We start from the raw sequence: 21,937 nt of genomic DNA, 5'->3' as shown, positions 1-21,937 counted from the left end.
GCAAACTGAGATGGTCCATCTCATGTGGAAATATTTATGCTCTTTTCCTTGTCCCTTCCAATAAATGGACAAATGACAAAATAGAATATCTTGGAGTTTTGGACAGAAAAACATGATAGAAACAGAAGAGATCATTATTATTCAGGAAACATACTTTTTATTTTCTGGCTGTAAAGATCGAGGGATGAAATCAACACATTTGGTTGATAATCCCCTTCACATGTGCATGCTAGTTTGACTTTCATTTTCATCTGCAGGGAGTCTTTAACAGCTGTTACTGTCAGGCCTTTGCACTTGGCTTCCAAACCATAAGAACCACACAAGAGCAAGAATATTCTGAGAATATAGTTGCAAGGGCTTAAGGAAAAATAGCTCACCAGCATTATTATATAGAAATTCACAGCCTCCCTTTTCCTTCTCTCTCAGTCTGTTGCTCTGTTGGTTTCTCTCCCATGGGTACCAGGCAGAGATTCCAGAATGAGCACCGCTGCGCCTGTTTGGTATGCACACCATGCAGACAGTCCAGACAGAAGCCTCTCATTTCATTGTTCATTAGTGCTCTCTGTTAAATAATGTTTAATGTTATCTCAGAAGTTTAATGGCATCATTACTGGAAATATTACAAAGACTAAAGGAAAAACGTCATCCTTCTTGTATTTTCTGGACGTGTCACAAGCCTGCACATCTCAAGACCTGAGACCGTTAGCTATAGAAATAACACCTGTGCAATTTTCTTTCATTTACTCCAATTATATATGCTCTCCTTCTGTCCTGAAAGAATGAGTTGACCATACCTTCATTTAAAGCAGGCTCTCCAGACCCTTCTCAAACACACTTGTATGGGGATTCACCTTTGGATGAGGGAAGTCTAAGGATGCTAAACTTTGCCATGTTTAGAAGAACCCAAAGCAAATAGGAAAAAACTGCCTGAGCTGTCTCAGAATAATTAAGTGAAAATCTTTTGTGTGGATCCTGGGCATTGGTATGTTTAAATATTTCACTAGATAGTTAAAATGTGAAGTTTGTTCTAGTCCCTTTTCATATCTCAGCTCAATACTTGCTGCATTCATTCATTCATCCATTCATTCATTCACTCATTCACAACTAATTTATTGAGTATCCTCTATGAGTCTAGCACTCTTCTATGCCCTATAGAAGATAGAAAAGAAGTGGGAGATACAATTCCAACCCTTAGGAGAGTTGTAAACCAGAGGTGGAAACAAGATAAGCACATAGGTGAAGTGCCCTATAAAAGATAAAATTGGAATCAGTGAGAGTAATCAGGGAATACTTTATAGAGTAGGTTATATTTAACAATGAGAATTTAATTCCTAAAGCCAATAGACCCGGGCCTGAGTCCAGATTCCACAGTATCTAGATCTATAAATCTATGCAAGTTATTTTCTTCTTTGAGGCTTGTTTTTCCCCCATTTACAAATTATCCTCCAAAGTTCACAAAGATCATCTTAGATGACGTATGGGAACAAACTTTGTAAACTCTCAAGTGCTACCAGAGGTTTTATTAGTGATTGTATACTAAATATAGGGCCACATTTCCTATTATCTGTTGCCATCCTAGCTATCAAAACTTATTTTTATCTCTAACTTTAAAAGCTAAGCCCTTTTCTTTATTTGAATGTTCATCTATAACTGGACTGATCTAATGTGCTTCCCTAAAACCTGCCACATATATTCCCATCGTCACATCTTTGCTGATGCCGTTTCCTCCTAGAAATATCTTTTGCCCCAACTCCCTAATTCTTACTCAAATTGCTCCATTCAATTTATTGACAACTTGAACATCATGTGTTTTTTTAACTATGCTAACTCACATTGATTTCACTCTCCTGAGAACTTATAGCCATTCTTATACTGCATCATAATATGTCTTGGTTGTTTTATTTTTTCATGCTTCTGTCATGTCTCATCAACTGGTTTATAAGTTCCTTGAAGAACATGTACCATGGGCTGCACTGCTTTGCTCAGTTACAAAGACTTGTGCCTAATAGAGGTTTAGTACATACTTGGAAGGACAGAAAGAAGAAAGAAAGGGAAGAAGGAAGAAAAGAAGGAAAGGAGGAAGGGAAAGTGGAAGGGAGGGAGGGAGGGGGGAACAGATGAGGGAAGATACAAGAATTGGAAGGAAGAAGAAGACTTATTCTTCTACTTGAACTGAGATTTCCTAAAATTTTAACCCTCGATTTAGTGGCTTTAGCACCCACACAGTTTTAGGTGCCGATCTCATCAAGAGGAATGTCTACTCATTGCCCGTCACATAAAACTGCAATAGCCTCTTTCTCTAAACATATTTTACCTATTTTTTCCCTGAAATCTTGCCTCTTCCTCTAGTTTGATATTTTAAGCTTCACTTGTACAAAGGGCTAAATGAGGCTTATTTCTTCTACCTCTACTTCTCTCCCTTATTTTGAGAATGAGGAGAGGGAAGTCTGATGATAGCTTCCTGGCAGGAATATTTGAAATGCCTGATCTTTGACTCATACCACACTCAAAGATTGATGAAATCCAAAATATGATTTTTTTATGTTTCAGAATTTTTGTGCCTTGTCTAAAAAAATTGCCTACATCAGGGTTACAAATATTTTCCTTTACACTTTCTTTCCTGTAAGTTTTATAATTTTAGTATTTATATTTAAGTCTACAATCTATTTTGAATTGGTTTTTTTTTTTTTTTTTTTGAGACGGAGTCTCTCTCTGTTGCCCAGGCTGGAGTGCACTGGCACAATCTCAGCTCACTGCAAGCTCCACCTCCCGGGTTCACACCATTCTCCTGCCTCAGCCTCCTGAGTAGCTGGGACTACAGGTGCCCACCACCATGCCCAGCTAAAGGGTTTCACCATGTTAGCCAGGATGGTCTCAATCTCCTGAACTTGTGATCTGCCTGCCTCACCCTCCCAAAGTGCTGGGATCACAGGTGTGAGCCACTGCACCCGGCCTGAATTAGTTTTTATGTATGGTGTGAGGTAGAGGTTGCAATTTATTTTTTGTTTGTTTTTTCCCTAGGGATATCAAGTTGCTCCAGCACCGTTTATTGAAAACATCCTTTTTAAAATTGATTTGCCTTGGCAGTCTGGTTAAAAATAAGTTGACCTGGCCGGGTGTGGTGGCTCACATCTGTAATCCCAGCACTTTGGGAGGCCAGGGCGGGTGGATCATGAGGTCAAGAGATCAAGACCATCCTGGCCAACATGGTGAAACCCCATCTCTACTAAAAATACAAAAATTAGCTGGGCGTGGTGGTGCACACCTGTAGTCCCAGCTACTTGGGAGGCTAAGGCAGGAGAATCGCTTGAACCTGGGAAGCAGAGATTGCAGTGAGCTGAGATCACGCCACTGTGCTCCAGCCTGGGTGACAGAGTCAGACTCCATCTCAAAAAAAAAAAAAAAAATTGGCCCTTTATCTTTAGTTATATTTCTAGATTCTGTTCTATTTCATTGGTCAATGCCTCTATACTTATATCTCTATCACCCTGTCTTGATTACTTTATAGTGAGTCTTAAAGTCAGGTACTTTCAGTCCTAAAACTTTATTCTTTTTAAAAATGGTTTGAATATTCTGGAGTTTTTTACATCCATATAAATATTAGAATCAGCTTGTAAATTGTTACTTAAAAATCTTAGTGGAAATTTTGAATAAAGTACAGTTGAATTTTTAGATCAATATAGGGAGAACTAACATCTGAACAATCTTGAGTTTTCTAGTTCATAAACGTCTCTTCATTTTTAGATTCTTTATAATTTTTCTCAGCAATGTTTTATGTTTTTCAGGGTAGAGTTCTTGCACTTATTTTGTTAAATATATCTTTGAATATTTTATATTTTTCATGCTATTGTTAATAATATCACTTTTTCTATTTTTTTCATTATTCATTGCTAGTATTTAGAAATAACATTGATTTTTCTACATTGATTTTGAATCTTGAAACCTTGGCAAGCTTATTTATTAATTCTAGTAATGTTTTTACAAATACCTAAGAGTTCTTTGTTCATAATCATGTCATTTGTGGATTAAGACAACTTCACTTCTTTTTTCCAATCTGTATTCCTTTATTGCTTTGTTTATTATTTCCACTGTGATGTTGGATAAAAATGGTTAGAGCAGATATTCTTGATCTTAAGGAAAAATTGATCAACATTATGCCATTAAGTATGATTCCAGCTTTCATAGATATATTTATCAGATTAAGTTAGTTTCCTCATAAGTTTGCTGAGAAGCTTTTATTTTTTCAATATGTCATGAATTGGTGTTGACTTTTTCTGAATCTATTGAGATATTCACATGATTGTTACCTTTCATTCTGTTAATATGTTAAATTACATTAATCCTCAAACGTTAAAGCAACCTTGCATTTCCAGTATAAATTTCATTTTGTGGTTTATAATCTTCTTTATATCTTGTAGAATCAGTTTGCTACATTTTGTTAAGAATATTTGCAGCTGTATTTAGGAAGGAGTGTGTTTTCTTTTGCAATCTCTTTGTCTGGCTTTGGTTTAGTAGTAATATCGGCTTCATATATGAGGAGGAAAGTCTTCTGAACTGTTTGTGTTGGATTGGTATTATTTCTACTATATATAGTTGATAAAATTTAACCAATTTAGACCTGATGTGTTCTTTGTAAACATATTTTTGACTATGAATTCAATTTCTTAAGTAGATGTAGGGCTTTTCAGGTGTTCTATTACTTCTTGTATCAGTTCTCATAATATGAGTCTTCCAGGGTGTTTTTTCATTTCAACTGAGTTGTTTAATTTATTGAAATAAGGTTGTTCTAATATTTTAGATTTTTTTTTCAAAGGGAAATGCTTAGGATTTATTAAGTGAAAAAAACAATGCACTTGATTGTCTTTTTAATGTTTGGAGAGTCTCTAGTGATTATACATGCTCATTCATTTTTAATATTGGTGATTTGCCTTTTCTCATGTTTTTTCATGGCTATTCTAGCAAGACATTTAATAATTTTATTATCTTTTAAAAGAATCAGCTTTTAGCTTTACTGATTGTTTTCTTTCTCTTTCTTTCTTTTTTTTTTTGAGATGGAGTCTCGCTCTGTCGCCCAGGCTGGAGTCCAGTGGCACAATCTCAGCTCACTGCAAGCTCCGCCTCCGAGGCTCACACCATTCTCCTGCCTCAGCCTCCCGAGCAGCTGGGACTACGGGTGCCTGCTACCACGCCTGACTAATTTTTTTGTATTTTTAGTAGAGACAGGGTTTCACCATGTTAGCCAAATGGTCTCGATCTCTTGACCTGGTGACCCGTCTGCCTTAGTCTTCCAAAGTGTTGGGATTACAGGCATGAGCCACTACTGATTGTTTTCTGTTATTTTATTCCTGTTTTACTTATTTCAACTCTTATTTTTGTCCTTATACTGACTTTGAAATTAGTTCTTTTTTTTTAGCTTCACAGCAGATCATTGATATTCGACATTTCTTGTCTAATATAAACATTTATATGTTTTTTGAAGCAGTGGTTTAAGTCTTTCCCATAAATTGTAATATATTATGATTGTATTATTATTAAGTTAAAAATATTTTCTAATTGCTTCCCTGATTTCTTCTTTGACACATGGGTTTTTTGAGGTTGCCTTTGTTCTTTTGAGATTTTTACTTTCCAAATATTAGGGGATTTTCCAGAATTTTTCAAAATTTATTTTTAATTTAACTATGTTGTGGTCAGAGAATATACTCCTAATTATTCCAATTTATTTAAATGTATTAAGACTATTATTATTGTCTTGTATTATGCCCTATCTTAATGTTTATCTGTACTTTAAAAGAAAATATATGCATTCATTTTGTGTATAGTATGCTAGAAGATTCAATTATGTTAAGGTAGTCGATAATGGTGTTCAGATCTTTTATAGGATTACAGATGTTCCTTTTACTTGGTCTATCCATTGCCAAGTGAGGGGTTTAGAAATTTTCAATTATAATTATGCAAGTGTCAAGTTTTCCAACCACATTTAGAAGTATACGACTTTTCTCTTTGACTCTTTTATCATTGTAAAATATTTCCTTTTGTCTTCAATAACATTTCTTGCTCTCACATCTACTTTGCCTTCATTCACATAGCCCCAGCAGTTTCCTACGATTCTAGTTTGCATGGTGTACATTCTCCATTTTTTCTTTTTACCCTGTCTGTACTTTTATATTTAAAGGGAGTCTTTTATATTTAAAGGGAGTTTTCTATAGGTGAGATTATGTTTTGCTTTTCCGTACAATCTATCAATTTCTGTGTTTCCCATAGAGTATTTAATGTTATTTATTGATTTAAGTTTGCCAGATTTATATTTGTTTTCTATTTATTCTACCCTTTCTATTCTTATTTCTTATTTTCTTGTCTTTTACAGTTCTAAAAATGTATTTTAGTATTTCCTATTATCTTCTTTATTAATTGATAACCTCTTGAAATAGTGGTTGCCATAGGATTTATAATACACATCACTATCTTATCACAATCTATGTTACATTTGAGTAATATATCAGCTTCTGCATAAAATTTAAAAAATTACTAAAGAGTAACTCTCTGTCCTTATTTTTCCTTTGTGCTATTATTGTCATAGGTTTTACTCATGTGTCTGTTATGAGCTCCACATGCATTGTTATTAATTTTGCTTTAAATAGGCAATTATCTTTTAAGAAAGTTAAAAATAAATAAATGTATATGTGTGTATATATACACACATATTCATATAAATATGCATGCACACAAACACATATATAATTACTCCTGTATTTACTATTTTTGGCACTGCTCATTCCTTTGTGTCGATCTAGGTTGCCATTATCATTTTTTGAAGGATGTATTTACTGATTTTAGACTTCTAGTTTAAGCAGTTAACTTCTGGGGTTTTGTTTTTTGTTTTTTTCCAGAACTTTAAAGATATTTATGGACTCTCTTTTGGCTTCCATTATTTCTGATAGGAAGGCTTCTGTTCATTATTTGTTTATTTTTCTGTACCTATTGTTTCTTTTTTCCCTTAGGTGCTTTTTAGCTTTTCCTTCATTATTGGTTTGCAGTAATTTTTTTCTTTATATCCTTGAGTATATTTATAATAGCTGTTTTATGCTTATAACAGCTTTTTTTTATCTTTTTGTCTTTATGGATCTTCTTTTGTAAATTGATTTTTCTCTTTATTATTGGTCATATTTTCTGCCTTTTTTGCATGTCTGGCAATTTTTATTAGATGTTTGACATCATAAATATTATATTTTTGAATGCTAGATTTTGTTGCCTTCCTTTAAATACTGTTAAGTTTTGTTTTGGCAAGTAATTAAAATATATGGGATAATCTTAATCTCATTAAACAAGACTTTCAGCTTTGTTAAGGTGTGTTTAGAGTAGCTTTCACTCTATATTTATTTTATCTTACTGTTAAAGTGTGACCTTTCTCAGTTCTCTCTAATCTGACTGATTGGAACCTGAATGCATCTTAGTCTTATCTCTGGGAATTGTTCAGCTTATAGCTCCGCATTAGTTGTTCTTCATGATTGCTCTTGGTTCACCCTTGTGAAGTCTTACCCAGTATGTGCACAACTTAGTATGCAGCAACCAACTCAAACGAGCTCCCGTGCTGGTTTCTAAAATCCTTTGTGCAGCTCTCTCCAAGAAATGTGAGACTCCTCATCCTCACTAAACTCCACTCTATCTTCAACTCAGCAGGAATACTGTGCTCCTCTTGTATTCCAATTTCTGCACTGTGCTCCAATAATTACCTTTATGCAGAAAGCCAGTACAGTTGTAGGGCTCAACTAATTTGTTTCCCTTCCCTCAGGGATCATAGTTCTGTATCGCTTTTCATCTAATGCTTGAAAACAGCTGTTTCATATATTTTATCAAGTTTTCTAGAATTTTTGCTTTGTTTTGTTTTTGTTTCTTTGGTTTTTTTTTGTTGTTTTGTTTTGTTTTCTTTTTTAATGCCAGGGAGGGAAGCCCAGTACTAGTAACTACATCATGGCTGACAACAGAGTCATCTGACTTAGTGTTTAGTCCTCCTTTCTGATGGTATCTGTGGTCTGGCAGTACCTAATGCTTCTTTTATGGAAATCTTTGTAATTGCCTCCCCCAATTGTGACAGAGAAGGAGATTACATGGAGTGAACAGATACGTCAAAAAGAAAAGAGATAAGACATACTTTGATGAAAGTGATTGGTAAATACTTAATTCCGAGATATAGGTAATAGATATCCATGACTTAGAGAAATACAGAAAATATTTGGGTATGGGGAATACAGGTTACCAGCTTTGTATTAAATATCATAAAGTTCGGGAAAAACTGATCACTGATGCTATCAACTTCTGAGATTTTTATGGCACATCTTTTCTTATGAATTCAAAGACCTGGTATACTTGGACTCGTCTCATCTTTTTGGCTCAAATTCTGTTATCTGGTAAGCATGAAATAAATTTCCTATGAGATGCAAATGGCTCGTAAAACTCAATATGCTATTCTACTAAAAATTTTAGAAAATCCGAAACCTTACATTGAAAAAATAATTACTAATTGTGAGAACTTAGGTCTCAGCCAAGGGTATGGAAAAGAAATATAGAAAGACGAGGTCCTTCCCAGCACTCCTTACATAGAGCACAATATGGGTTACTCCTATATGCTTCCTAAATCAGGCTAGACTGGGAAAGAAGCAACAAATATTACAGCATTTTAAGAAAGATCTAAGAGGAAGGGAAGAACACCCACTATTTCACCTCTTTAATAACCCCACAGTCACTGCAAAGCATGGCTCTAGCCTTGCAATAACCTCCACCCCTCCTCCCCCACCCATTAGCTGGAGCCAGTGAATTATGGGGAATGGCAGGAGTCCTCCAGCCTCTAAGGGGAAAATGACTTTAATCTCATCAGAGCCCTGAAGAAGGGACTATTAAAAGAGTTAATGGGACGAACTTCTGAATAGATGGGTCAGGCCATGACAAACCAAAGTCATTTTTTGATTTAAGGAGAAAAAAAGAAAAAGAAAAGTGGTGATATGGATCCTGTGGCTCTAATGGCCTCCAAGCCCCCCATCAAATCAATTCTAAATGCAGTAGAGTTCAGATAATTTAACGAAGAACTCCAGAGGTGATGTGGTGAATTTGGTCACAAAGGTGAAATATGAAAAAGGTATAGTTCACTACAAGAAGGATTCCTCCCATGGTGTTACCTGAATTACAAGTGGGAGAAAATGAGGGATTAAGCTATTTTAAAGTGTTGACAACAGAATACAGGTTGTTGGAGTTTCACAGGGGTCCAGTTAGGAAGTTCCCTTTGAAGGTGTACGTATATATAAGAATAAAGTTCAACTATGGTTTACCAAACAAAATAACCAGGCTTAGCAAGAAGCAACAGAGGATAAAAGTAGACTATTAGAGTCCAGTCAGCAATGAAAATATGCCCACAAAATGAGTTTTCCCAGCCACTCCAGGAGAGACAGTGAAATTATCATGATTGTTTGAATTTGCCAAACTCTTTCGGATATTTGTAGATTTAGTCTATAGTCAGCAGAGATAAAAGAGGGTACAAGTTTTTTTTTTGGCCATGCTTATTCTGAAAAGATCTCTCCTAGGATGCATAATTTAGTGAAGAAAAATGTGGCCATATAACTAATTTTCTTTTAAAAAGGTCCCAAATGTAGATCATCAAGAATATTTTGGAAACAATGATGTATCTAGCCATAGGTCCTTGGATGCCACCAAAAAAGTTAATTGGGCTGAGATACTTTATCTCAGCTACCTCTATGGGCCCCGGTTTTAAGAAACTGTATCTTTGGAAGCCCTTGCATCCTTGTTGAAGGAGTTGCTATCCAAAGTTCCTTTGTGAGCGAATAATGTGTTCTCATTCCAAAGAAATGAAAAACGGCTGCGATCTGGACTTCTGAGACTCTTAAAAATTACTGGGCTAATATCAAAACATTACAAGTTAATGCCTAGAACTCAAAGTCAGCTCCACCTAGTGTGAAACATCTGATTGCCTTAAATGAGGTCAGAAGGTGAGATTAAATATACTGAGTACCAGCATGGTGGTTCACACCCGTAATCCTAGCCCTTTGGGATGCTGAAGTTGGTGGATCACTTGAACCCAGGAATTTGAAACCAGCCTGGGCAATATGGCGAAACCCCATCTCTACTAAAAATACAAAAAATTAGCCGGGTATAGTGGCATGTGCCTGTGGCCCAGCTGCTCTGAAGGCCGAGGTGGGAGGATTGCTTGAGCTCAGGAAGTTGCAGCTGCAGTGAGCCATGATCCTGCCACTGCACTCCATACTGGGTGGCAGAGCAAGACCCTGTCAAATAAATAAATTAATTAAATAAAGTATACTGACTACCTACTAGGTATCAAGCAGTCTACATACTTTATCTGTAAAAGACATGCATGTTTTGGAATATTTGGTTTTCATTTCTCCTTTCCAATAATACCCATTTTTATTCATGTGAATACCTCTTCCTCACTGAATATAGTCTTATGGGGATACTGTAATCAGACATGCCCCTTACTCCTAATAAAGAAGTGACCTCATGAATTAATCTAGGCTAATTGGATGTTCCCTCTCTGATACTTCAAACACGATCAGAGAGTCAAAGAGGCTAACAGTGGTAGAGTTCTATTCCATTTGATCGAGCATGATCACACTAGAGTTTCGTTACAGAGCTATTGGAAACGTTTGTGCTTCTAGGCCTGCAGAACTGCTTTGCTTCAGTCCCATTTCCATGCCTGATTCTTGGGTATCTCCTGTATTGTGTAGAGCCTTAATGTCTTTCCAGCAAATTAATTTTTGCTTAATTTAGCTCAAATTTATTTTTTATTTTTTTGCTCAAAATCACAAAGTCCACAATGATATACAATCTCACTTAACACTAACACAATTCTAAGATGTTACCATTATAACCATTTCTCAGAGGAGAAAGGTACAGCAAAGAACGGTTAAATGACGTGCATACATGCAGCTAGTAATGGATACAGCCAGGACTGAAGTAAGGTGAGTTCAACCCAGAGTTTCAAATTTTTAACCTACATTATCCTAATTCCTATCTTTAATTCCCAAACTACTTTCCCAAAGACCATTGATGTGCCACATGCTGATCCAAGGATTTTCATTGCTGAAATTGAATAATGGCAGTCTTGCCAATTTAGAGAAAATAATAACTTAATGGATAGAATGTTTTCAATTTTAAATTTTTCTCCCATAAATTTTTTAAAACCTTTGGTGATTTCTGCTGCTTGTCTGTGAGGCAGACAACAAAACAAATGAACAAGCAGCCAATGAATATTAATGGTAAAACTCAGAAACAACAGATCGTGCTTCTCTCAAGAGCTTGTTTTTGCATGCACATGTGTTGTGATTTCATGTTGCATACCTATAATATAGTCATTTTCTGCTAGTAAAATTGTTCCTAGTTCAAATGCTGGAATTAAATACATCCATATTTCATAGTGTTATGCAAAGAATACTATGATTTTCAAGCTGTCTACCATCTCGTAAAGTTTAAGAAAAATAGTCTCAAATAAGCTGGAGACAATAGCAGCAAAACATCTTGTATGATATGGCTTATATCACCTTTAGGAAACTCAGATCTTTATCTAAATCCAAAATCATCAGATTTTTAGGATAAGGACCTTGGCACTTGCTGGATTCTACAAGAATAATGTTATTTGTTAGCCTAACTGCAAGACTCAGAATTCGTTTAAGGGGCTTGACATTTGATTTCAATTATTGGCCTGGACACCAAGTAAAATGCCTTGGGCCTTGAGAAAGGCCAGTGTATGGTGTATTTATTGGCTGTGACTACAAATCTGGTTAAGTTGATGGGAATGTATAAAAAATGAATAAAGCAATGCCAGATTTTGCTTTTGGCCATAGATGCATCAGGTTAATGAGACACAAGATAGTAGCTTTGTCTTAAGTCAGAGTAGTGGCCCAGGCACAGTCAGGGATTGAGGATTCCTATAATGGGAATGGAAATCAGACCCCTGGACCTTTTTTTCCGAGCTTATCCTATAGTAAGATTGCTACCATTTCCCATTTCACCTTGTTTTTCCCCTTAAGATATTTTTCTTCCAAATTTTATACTGCTTCTGAAATTTCCTAAGAAGCCAGATCAAATCTATCTATCTATTAATCTATCCATCTATCATCTATCTTTCTATTTAAACATATATATTTAAAACCTACTTTGGGTCAGGAGTGGTGGAAGGGACAGAGGTATGCTAGTGATCCTGCCTACATAGAGCTTATTTTCCAGCAAAATTAAAAAAAAAATCCTGATTTGCCAGAAGAGGAACTGATGATCTACCACCCTCCCCATTCTCAATATAAAACTTTTACCATCTTTGGTTGTGCTCATGTGCTTTCTTCAGAATACTAGATAGAATATTGTAAATATTGTGTTAGTCTGCTTACTCTCTGTACTAATTTTAATCAACTCTGCATTGGTATTGCCTTTCCAGGAAGTCTCAGACTGAAATCTCCTAGATTGTAACAGATTGGATCTCATTGATTTAGATGAAGAAAAGGTTCAAATAAATATACAGGTAAATGAGGCCCCAGGGAGGAGTCCAGGTACCATGCTCCCTCCGTAGTCATTCCTTTAAAGAGGCAAAACTGGTTTTCATCTTTCCTTTCATGAAGCTGTATTGATTTCCATATGGCTTGAATGTTCCTCTATTTTCCAGACTGATACCAACCACAGAGTTTAAAATCTACTTCTTTGACATCTAGAGATGGCAAGGGAGCCCTTCCATCCCTCATTGCTGATCTTTATTACCACATGTCACCAGGCAGCGCGCTGGGCTCATTTTGTTTACTTCCATCAGCCATTTATATTGAGATGTAATCCTGGATCCTAAAAAGAGGAGCACTTTATGTCCCAAGTGAGCGATTCACACTCAACACTATGTTGACACATTCTATGGGATGTAAAAATCTCTGTTCCGGTGATTTCAGCTCCATCAGCATAATTTTCCTCCACATGGTACAGGTAAATCATGGTTAAATATTGAATCATTTATCAACCAGTGCTTCATAAGCCAGATCTCATAAAATCTCAGGAAAAGATTGTGCTAACAAAGCAGCTAGCAACCAACTATGATTATCAAAATTTTCCTCCCACAATCTGCTCCTCATTTAGAGAGAAAGTGCTAAGGAAATTAAAAATTAGTAAGCTTTACCCCTTTATTGGTAACAATATACAAAGTACTATGATTTTCTTTAGAATAAAAGTCTTATCTGGAGACTTTATAATAAAGGAGGAAATTTGGAATCTCTAGCTCTTCTGGAAGATGGATTATAGTTCTCTGTGAAAATGTATTTCAGAAAGTCTATACCCATCTTGAGTTCCCTCAGTGCTTAGGCTTAAATCCACAGGGCTAGCACATTGCATAAAAAAACTTTGTGATTAGATGAAGGGGTTCAGTAACAACCAGGGAAGTCAACGTTTACATATTCTAGGAAGGGAAAATAGTGCCTGGGTAAAGATGTTCCATCTACAATCAAACCTTACTTACTTCTAAAATGGTATTACCAATTGCTTTGCTAGGAAATGAGATAAAATCAAGAAAGCATTTTCTAAAGGCCTTCAATTTGACTTGTGTGTTGAGTGGTTCTCTATATTTACAAACAGGGGCACACATAGAGAGTAGTTAAAGAACAAAGGAGATAATGGTTTCCCACCTTAGACTCCTCTGTCCATACTTGAGCGCCACACACCTGATTATGAAAAGGAAGACCATAAACTTCTATCTATAGGGAGCACAGAAAATGATAAGCAGAGATTATCTCAGACGGAAATTGAAAAGAGCCTGGATATGTAAATGCTTTGATATGATTTTAAAAGATGAGATTAAGGAACTTAATTCCTCACCACTCTGAACATTCTTCTCTTAGAAATGAAAAATTAAATACTGTTTGTGCAAAGCAGTAATTTTTTCTATTTCAAAACATTGAGGTCATTGTTATTTCAATAAATGGTGACCCAAGAAACAAGGTTGAATAAACAATTCTCTCATTTAGAATGCAGAATGCCCAAACTTACCCATCCTTGACCTTGGGGATTGTTTTAGGAATAAAACAACCTATCTCTATACCCCTGACATAAAATGTTTGCTCTTAGGCTGTCCAAGGGCAGTACGGCAAACCCTAAGCTCTGTTTCAGGGTAAAACAAGCTCTAAGCAGTCTAGGAGGTAAGTGTTCATTTGTCATAAAAGGAATTTGACTACAGGCAGGATAGGCTGACAGAAGTAATGTGGGAATACAAGTAGACCCAGAGGTCAGGCTTAAGCCAGAGGCAACACATGGGAGTGCAGCCACTAATCTGTTATCTTTGGCAAGTTAGGCAGAGATGGGAGTCTAGAAAGTAGGCTCCCCAAAGAGGTAATTAATTTGAGCCACAGAAAGAAAACATAAGTAGGGAGGAAACACCAGAGTATTTCTCTTAGCAAGAAAGAGGGAAGGAAATCACAATGTTCTCAGTAGGCTGGAAATCTGCACTGGGTAAAGTAAGAAGATAGAGGGAAGGGCAAGAAACTGCCTCTGGGGAACCAAGCTCCCCAGATGATTTGGTGGTTTGGCACATGGACCTATGTTTTTGAGAACAAGGAGAACCCAATGACTAGGTTCTTGGCACATCGGAAGCCACCTGGTGCCAACTCCATGAGCAACTGAGGAAAGGTGCCTCACGCCACCTTCCTAAAGCCAGAATTTGTGCCAGATTATAGGGCAACCTAGAACCTACAGGAAAAAATTAGTAAAGGGAGACTTAGCAATCAGGGTTAAAGAGATAAGGTTTTTGGAAATCTAGAAGGGAAATACAGTGCTTCCTCATTTATCCAGGTCAGGAACCAGGCAGACACAGTGGAAGGAGCCCTGGCATTAGCATCCTATGCCTTAGTGTGAATGACACCTCTTTCTCTAGCCAGTATGCACTGTAGTCAGGAGTGCAGGGTGCTAAACCCCAGTATGTGAGTTGAAGCCCAGCTCCATTGAAATGAGTAAATTTAATAATCTCTTGTTTCTTCATCTTTAGAATTGTCAAATATTGTAGTACTTTCCTCAACAGCTGTTAGGAGGATTAGGTGATTGCACACATGTAAACACATTGACCTGTGTCAGAACCTACTAAGTACACAGTAAACATTAACCATTAGTTTTACAAGGCATTGAGAAAGGTACTTAGTTTCTCTGAATTTCCATTCTCCTTATCTGAAAACAGGCACAATAACATCCATGTCATAAAGTGACTAAAATATTTAAATGAGGTAAGGTATAGGAAAGTACATGTTTGGGCCGGGTGTGGTGGCTCACGCCTGTAATCCCAGTACTTTGGGAGGCCAAGGCAGGTGGATTACGAGGTCAGGCGATCAAGACCATCCTGGCTAACACGGTGAAACCCCATCTCTATTGAAAAAAAAAAAAAAAAAAAAAAAGAAGAAAGAAAGAAATTAGCCAGGTGTGGTGGTGGCAGGCACCTGTAGTCCCAGCTACTCGGGAGGCTGAGGCAGGAGAATGGCGTGAACCTGGAAGGCGGAGTTTGCAGTGAGCCGAGATCAAGCCACTGTACTCCAGCTTGGGCAACAGAGTGAGACAAAAAAAAAAAAAAAGAAAGTACATGTTTGGCACAAAATAAGACAGAATAAGGGTGTCAGTTAAGAATGCTTTTGTATCCCAGTAGTAGAAAACACTATTAACAATACCTTAAACTTATAAAGGGTTTATTTTTTTCACAAAGCAAGTACTCCAGAGTTTGGATGATGTTTATATTTAGTCAGAGGCTTCATGACCTGTGAGTGCACAGTCAGCACCTCTGAGATCACTTTGACTCTCATAATCCTTGTATAAGACAGAGGCTGAGCACAGTGGCTCACACCTGTAAACCCAGCACTTTGGGAGGCCAAGGCGGGTGGATCACAAGGTCAAGAGATCGAGACCTTCCTGGCCAACATGGTGAAACCCTGTCTCTACTAGAAATACAAAAATTAGGTAGACGTGGTGGTACGCACCTGTAGTCCCAGCTTCTTGGGAGGCTGAGGCAGGAGAATCGCTTGAACCCAGGAGGCGGAGGTTGCAGTGAGCCGAGATCGTGGCACTGCACTCCAGCCTGGCGACAGAGGGAGACTCCGTCTCAAAAAAAAAAAAGAAAGAAGAGGGGATGCTGTGAGCTACATGCTATGCAAACATATATTCATGAATAGGATTGCCAGATAAAAGACAGGGCATTCAGTTAAATTGGAATTTCAGATAAACAATGAAGGCATTTTTAGAATACATATTTCGCAAGCAATATTTGGGAAACAATTATACTAAATATTCATGGCTTATCTGAAATTCAAATTTAACAGGGTGTTCTGTTTTTTCTGCTAAATCTGGTAGCCATGTACCAGGAGATCCTAGCAGATTGCTTCTTACACTATAACCTTTGTCTGCAAAGGAGGTTGGAAAACTATTTGATTTTTTTTTAGCCTTTGTAGTTGTCAAAGGACAAACGGATAGGCAATAATAGCTAGACCAGTCAACTAATAACGGTGCCTCGCTTAGTAGATGCTCAATATTCATTTCCTCCACTGTCCCTCTTCTCAAGGTTTGATTGTCCCTTTACACAGACGAAAGTACATATAAGCCTTGCTACCTTCAAGTGTTACATAATTAATGCCAACATACAAAATTAGCAATTCCATATTTTAAAAAAGGGAACTGAAGCTTAAGTGGCAAATCCAGGGGTTAACTAAATAAAACTTACAGGTTATATCCATTTGGTTATATTGATGCTAACGGGCCTCCCTGGCCCATGGGGCAAATTTCTTTTCCATATTTAAAAGCAGAATTGAGACTAAAGTGAGGCAAGTGAGATACCTAGGAAGCAAAAAGTAGGAAGATACTCCTTTTCACTCACTCACTGTTACAGGATCTCCTTCAGTTATGCAACCTAAGCATCTCCCTTGTCTCACCCTAGCCCCAGCCTTGCATGTGTTACTGAAACACTAGGGGTTCAGTCTAGGTCCTGCCGCTTGCAGCACAGGAAGACAATCAGTGATGACAAGTTATCGCCAAGGAAGAAGGCTTTTCTCAGGTGATGCAGACAAGGAGATGGGAGTTCAGTCTCAAATCCATCTCCCCGACTGACTAAAACTAGGGCTTTATATAGCAGGGAAGAAACGTAACAACATGTAAGAAAACAGGAACTAGGGAGGGCAAGGAAGCAATCATGATGAATGAGGGGTCCCCATCTCATTGTCAGTATATGGTGATCTGGTGAGTTTTAGTTCTTTGATTCTTTCTTTGAGAAGCCCAAAGGTCCTTTCCTGAGGAAGGAACTCAGAAAAAACAAATATGAGTTTCAAGCTTTAAGACCAGACGGGTCAATTTCTATGTTTATCAAAAAGACCAGTCTATGAGATTTTGGGGTTGGTTTCACATGGAAGTTTGCTATCTTTTTACCTGAGCCAAAGGATGACACACTAATGGTTGTTAGTTTCTAACTCCCAAATGTAGTCATAGACAAGGAGTGATTGACTGTTTGGGCTATTTCTGTAGGAAAAGCTTCAGATGACTTATGTGATCTAATTTAGCTTCGTGAAGCTAGGAGAACCTCTATGCATGCTGAATGTATCCTTTACTCTCATTCTCTTTCCAGTGCACAGGAATATATATGGCTTTAACTCCTCAGAAGATAACTCTATGTCAGAATGTATTAGTACCCATCAAAGCCCTATAACCTGGCTGCAACATCCCTTCAATTATAGACAGCCTCTTGCTTTTTACCAGACAAGGGTACAGGCTCCAGTTTCTGATATGACTTGACTCGATTTTCTTTATCTGCCTCAAGGCACTGTAAAATTATTACTTCTTTCATTTAAAAAAAATCTTCGTTGTATTTCCCTTCTCTTTTCCCAACCTCCACTTCTGTTTTTTACAATTACTACCAATAAAGAGGCAGCAGGATTAACTGATAGCATATCATCCACCTGCATCCCAAGTCAGAGAAGAAATTTGAGGCAGAGAGCAACTATTTGGGATAGTACCAACCATCAAAGATGGCTTAGACAGAGGCATTCTGAGCTATAATAGAGATCATATAAGGATAATAAATCTAAGAAAGAAGCAATATGCTACTTCAGAAAAATATAAATGGGATTATAATTTTACATACAGCAAAATTATTTCAATAGAAGGAATGGATGCATCTATGTGAGACTAGGCTGTGAGTCTTTAGAAGAAAATTTATATTCATGTGGTGAGAGTGTTGCCTTATTCTGAAGAAATCTAGCAAGAGCAATTTCTGGTGGAGGACCGAGCTTAGGTTGAAAGAAACACTATCTTTCTCATATGTCCCATCAGAAAAAAAAACTCACTCACATCCTTCCTTTTTGAGACCAGAAAAACCCCAGGAAGAAAACAGTCCCACCTCCTACCATTAACATCAGGGTGAAGACTATAGTCAGTGGATATTAGCAAAAGCTTCTAGAAGTGTTTATTAGAAGAAAGCAAGTAGGACTGGGAAGGGTTGGCAGTTAGAGAAAAGGGTTTATCCATGTGGGGTGCCTCCCAGAAGCGTGGCCTGGAGGGACCTGGTTCCTTGTGTGGCATGAGCGAACTGGTTAGCTGAATCAAGTTGCCGCTAAAAATCCTCTGACTCAACTTCCTTGGAACACTTAAAGTTTTCACAAGTAGGTCAGATTAATCCTGATTGGAGTCTTCATGTATTTAATTCTTGTATGCTGTGTAAGGTGATACTCAAAAAGGGGCATGTTCTGCTTCCTTGTCGTCATGCCCACCCTAGAAGGTGGCTTTAACAAGCAGGTGACTTTCCAGTGTGATAAACTGTAGACTTGTTTCACTGGCCTTCCCCGCGAGCTTACACTTTCCTTAAAGAAGAACCAGATTCATTCTTGTGCAGGAAAGAAGGGAGGAGCCTGGCTACATGAATTTTTCTGCTAACTGAGACATGGGGGAAGGAGAAATATTTTAGAGTGGTAGTGGAATGAGGAAAATACCCTGAAGGCCTTCAGATTAAAAACAGGAAACACAGTCTAACAGTACTTATAAGGTCAACTTTGATTGAGAGGCAGCAAACGAAGAGCTGAGAAAAAGCAAACATACACTTTGTTATTTGAGATCAAATGTTTTTGCCTTTCCTCTTTCAACATCTTCTCTTCCTGTCTTCTCAGCAAATAAACTAATGTTTGGAAGAGAAATAGATTTACAAACAAACCATCTTTCTATTTGTATACATGGTCATACAAAGGAAAGGTTTTGTTCCTCCACACACACAAAATCCTGCACAGAAAATGCATACAAATGATTGCAGGAGTCACTATCACAACTTACAGAAAATGCAGACGGCATAAAATAATATCCACAAATGGCTAATAGAATTTTAATAGCTACAAGAAAGAAGAGAAAATGAAGGCACTGAATCTACCTGGGATGTGAAGAGAATGAGATGGTCCCAGGAAGAGTCTAAAGGCAGAGCTATCCTTGATTTTCCTCATGTTTAGAAGTGGCATTCCCTGGTGCATTGATTTATGTGAGGATTAGGCAGCAATCATGGTCCCTAGACTAGCCTGGAAGGCATGTGCATAAAGTATGATATTTGCAATATGCAAATGTCATGTATGATGAATGAAATGTTCAGTATGTCTCGAGGACACCCAGATGCTAACCAGCCACTGCTTCTGTGCTGCAAATGGGAAAGGAACTTGGAGCAAAGTTATCTTTCTACAGCTAATTGATTTCTTTAATAACATGGTTTCTGAATCTAAATATCAGTACTAAACCATAAGTCATTCTACTTATGTTAGCTTTCTATGACTTTAGATATTTCTTAATGACAATAACAGAACTGGGGACTGAGGAATAGGAAGGTGGGTCAACCTATGTACATATAGCACATATAAGGCAAAGCCACAAGGGAATATGAAGATTTTACGAAGGAGTAGATGCCATTTTAAGTCCAAATAGTTTGAATGAAACTTGGGAGCTATTCTTCAGGTAAGGAAGTGGATAGGTCACAAATGTCCTGAGCCAAGTTCACAACTAAGTGCAATATTCAGGATGATTCTTAAAGAGGAACAATTACAGTAAAACATAGAGGTCCCATAAAGAAAAAAGACCAACATCTAGATGGTTTGGTAGTAAGCACCAAAAGAAGACAGCTCCTAGAGCAATAATCCATTCTCCAGGCAGAGATTATATCATTGCGGAAGAAGAGAAATCCAGTCAATGCAGATCTGGGAATTCAAAGTAAGGCCAGGAGCAATACTGGCTCAGGGCTGAACCGAGGGTAGCCTATACAGCTATGGATTTTTTTCTTTTCTTCTTCTAGAAGGAATCCCTAGGGTCTTTAGAATTTAAGAATAGGATGGTTCCAACTGTACAAAATAAAGACAATATACAGATACTGGCTGATCATCCACCTAGCACCCATGCCTGACACCTTGTAGAGGCTCAAAATGGTTTGCTGAATTATATATCTGAGTTCTTGTGGGTAAGATTATGTTTCTTTTTACCAATTGTTGCCTTTAATGTTTCTGTCTTTACTAGAACTAAAGTGTTTAATTATAGAAGACTGCTTGAAACTGAATGCAGAAGTCTTGGTGAGTCAATGTTTCTGAAGCTTAGAAGTAACTAAGGAACTTTCTATAGAGCAATGGTGAAACCTCAAAGGGATTTGAGCCAGTAAATATGGTAGCAGTGACAACTCTAGAGCTGCATTGCTCAATATGGTAGTCACTAGCAATATGTGCTGTTGTGACTTATCCAAATGGAGCTGTGCTTTAGGTAGCAATGCAAACCAGATTTCAAAGACTTACTACAAAATAAAATAATTGTAAAATACCTTATTATTTTTATATTGATTGCACATTGAAATAATATTTTGGACATATTGGGCTAAATATAGTATTTGAATTAATATCTCCAGTTTCTTCTTACCTTTATTAATGCAGCTACTAGAATATTTAAAATCTTATATGTGACTTGCATTCCATTTCTATTAGACACTACTCTAGAGAGAAAAATCAGAATTTGGTGATTTATGCTGGTGTTCCTTCAAGTGTGGCCTATGGACCAGTATCAATCCACATACCATTACTAATCAAAAACGAGTTAAGTAAAGAAATTGAGAGAAAGGATCTAGAAACTTGTTATATCAGTTTGACATTGTCATGACATCCAAGTGTGTGATGCTTTATTTTCCATAAGTATCAGTTTATGACAAATTGAGAGAAAAACTCTTTTCTTTTTCACCAGAGATAGTTTAAGGAACATTGAGGATTTATCACAAGACAGCTTCAGTGGGTCAGAGGAAGTTGTCACATGCTTTAGAAACTTAGGGATCTTGGAAGCGGCTGTCAGAGGTTTGCTAAATGTGCTCCCAGAGGAAGCATGCTTCTGAGGCCACATGAAGGAGAAAACAGGGAACAACTTTCCATCATTTTCAGAGAGTCCCAGGTGTGGGTCTCTGTATGGAGTGCTAAGTTTATCGCTGGACTAGGGAAGCTGGAAAGGTATGGTTAACGAGGTTGAGGGGTATCAAACTAAGAGAATTTAGGATCCAGATGGCTGTATACAAGTGAACATCTACTTTTCAAGGAAACATTTCAAAACTTCATCCTTCACAGGCCTACCGTGGGTGTAATTACTCATTCGTTCATCCATTCAATTAGCACTTATTGAGTAGTTACTATGTTCCAGGGACATTGCTGGGTTCTGGAGCTCCAAGGATAAGTGAGATATTGCAGCTGTCCACAAAAAGTACACGATGTAGTAGAGGGCAGAGACACACACCCTGTATGACAACACATGATTTGTGGGCTTGGCAGAATGACAAGTAAGATATGGTTACCATTAGCCAAAGGACTAAAGGAGCTCTCCGCTTGATCTTAGAAGGACAGGTAATGCTGCTCTCATAGGCAGCTCCTAGTAGGAAAAGGCAGCAAGC

The 21,937-nt window shown here is 37.4% G+C and overlaps 1 long non-coding RNA gene across 1 annotated transcript in view; it reads right to left on the bottom strand.

Annotated features, from left to right (window-relative positions):
• The window catches only part of LOC129458502 (uncharacterized), a 755,613-nt gene that overhangs the window by 196,595 nt on the left and 537,081 nt on the right, over window positions 1-21,937 (bottom strand). Inside the window, exon 3 of the long non-coding RNA XR_010114565.1 lies at window positions 15,999-16,119. This is a non-coding gene — a long non-coding RNA (uncharacterized lncRNA). The remainder of the gene's footprint in view (window positions 1-15,998; window positions 16,120-21,937) is intronic.

This window comes from Symphalangus syndactylus, chromosome 19 (assembly GCF_028878055.3).
Source record: "Symphalangus syndactylus isolate Jambi chromosome 19, NHGRI_mSymSyn1-v2.1_pri, whole genome shotgun sequence".
In the NCBI taxonomy this organism is placed as follows: domain Eukaryota; kingdom Metazoa; phylum Chordata; class Mammalia; order Primates; family Hylobatidae; genus Symphalangus; species Symphalangus syndactylus.
This window is presented reverse-complemented; position numbering and strand designations above follow the sequence as displayed.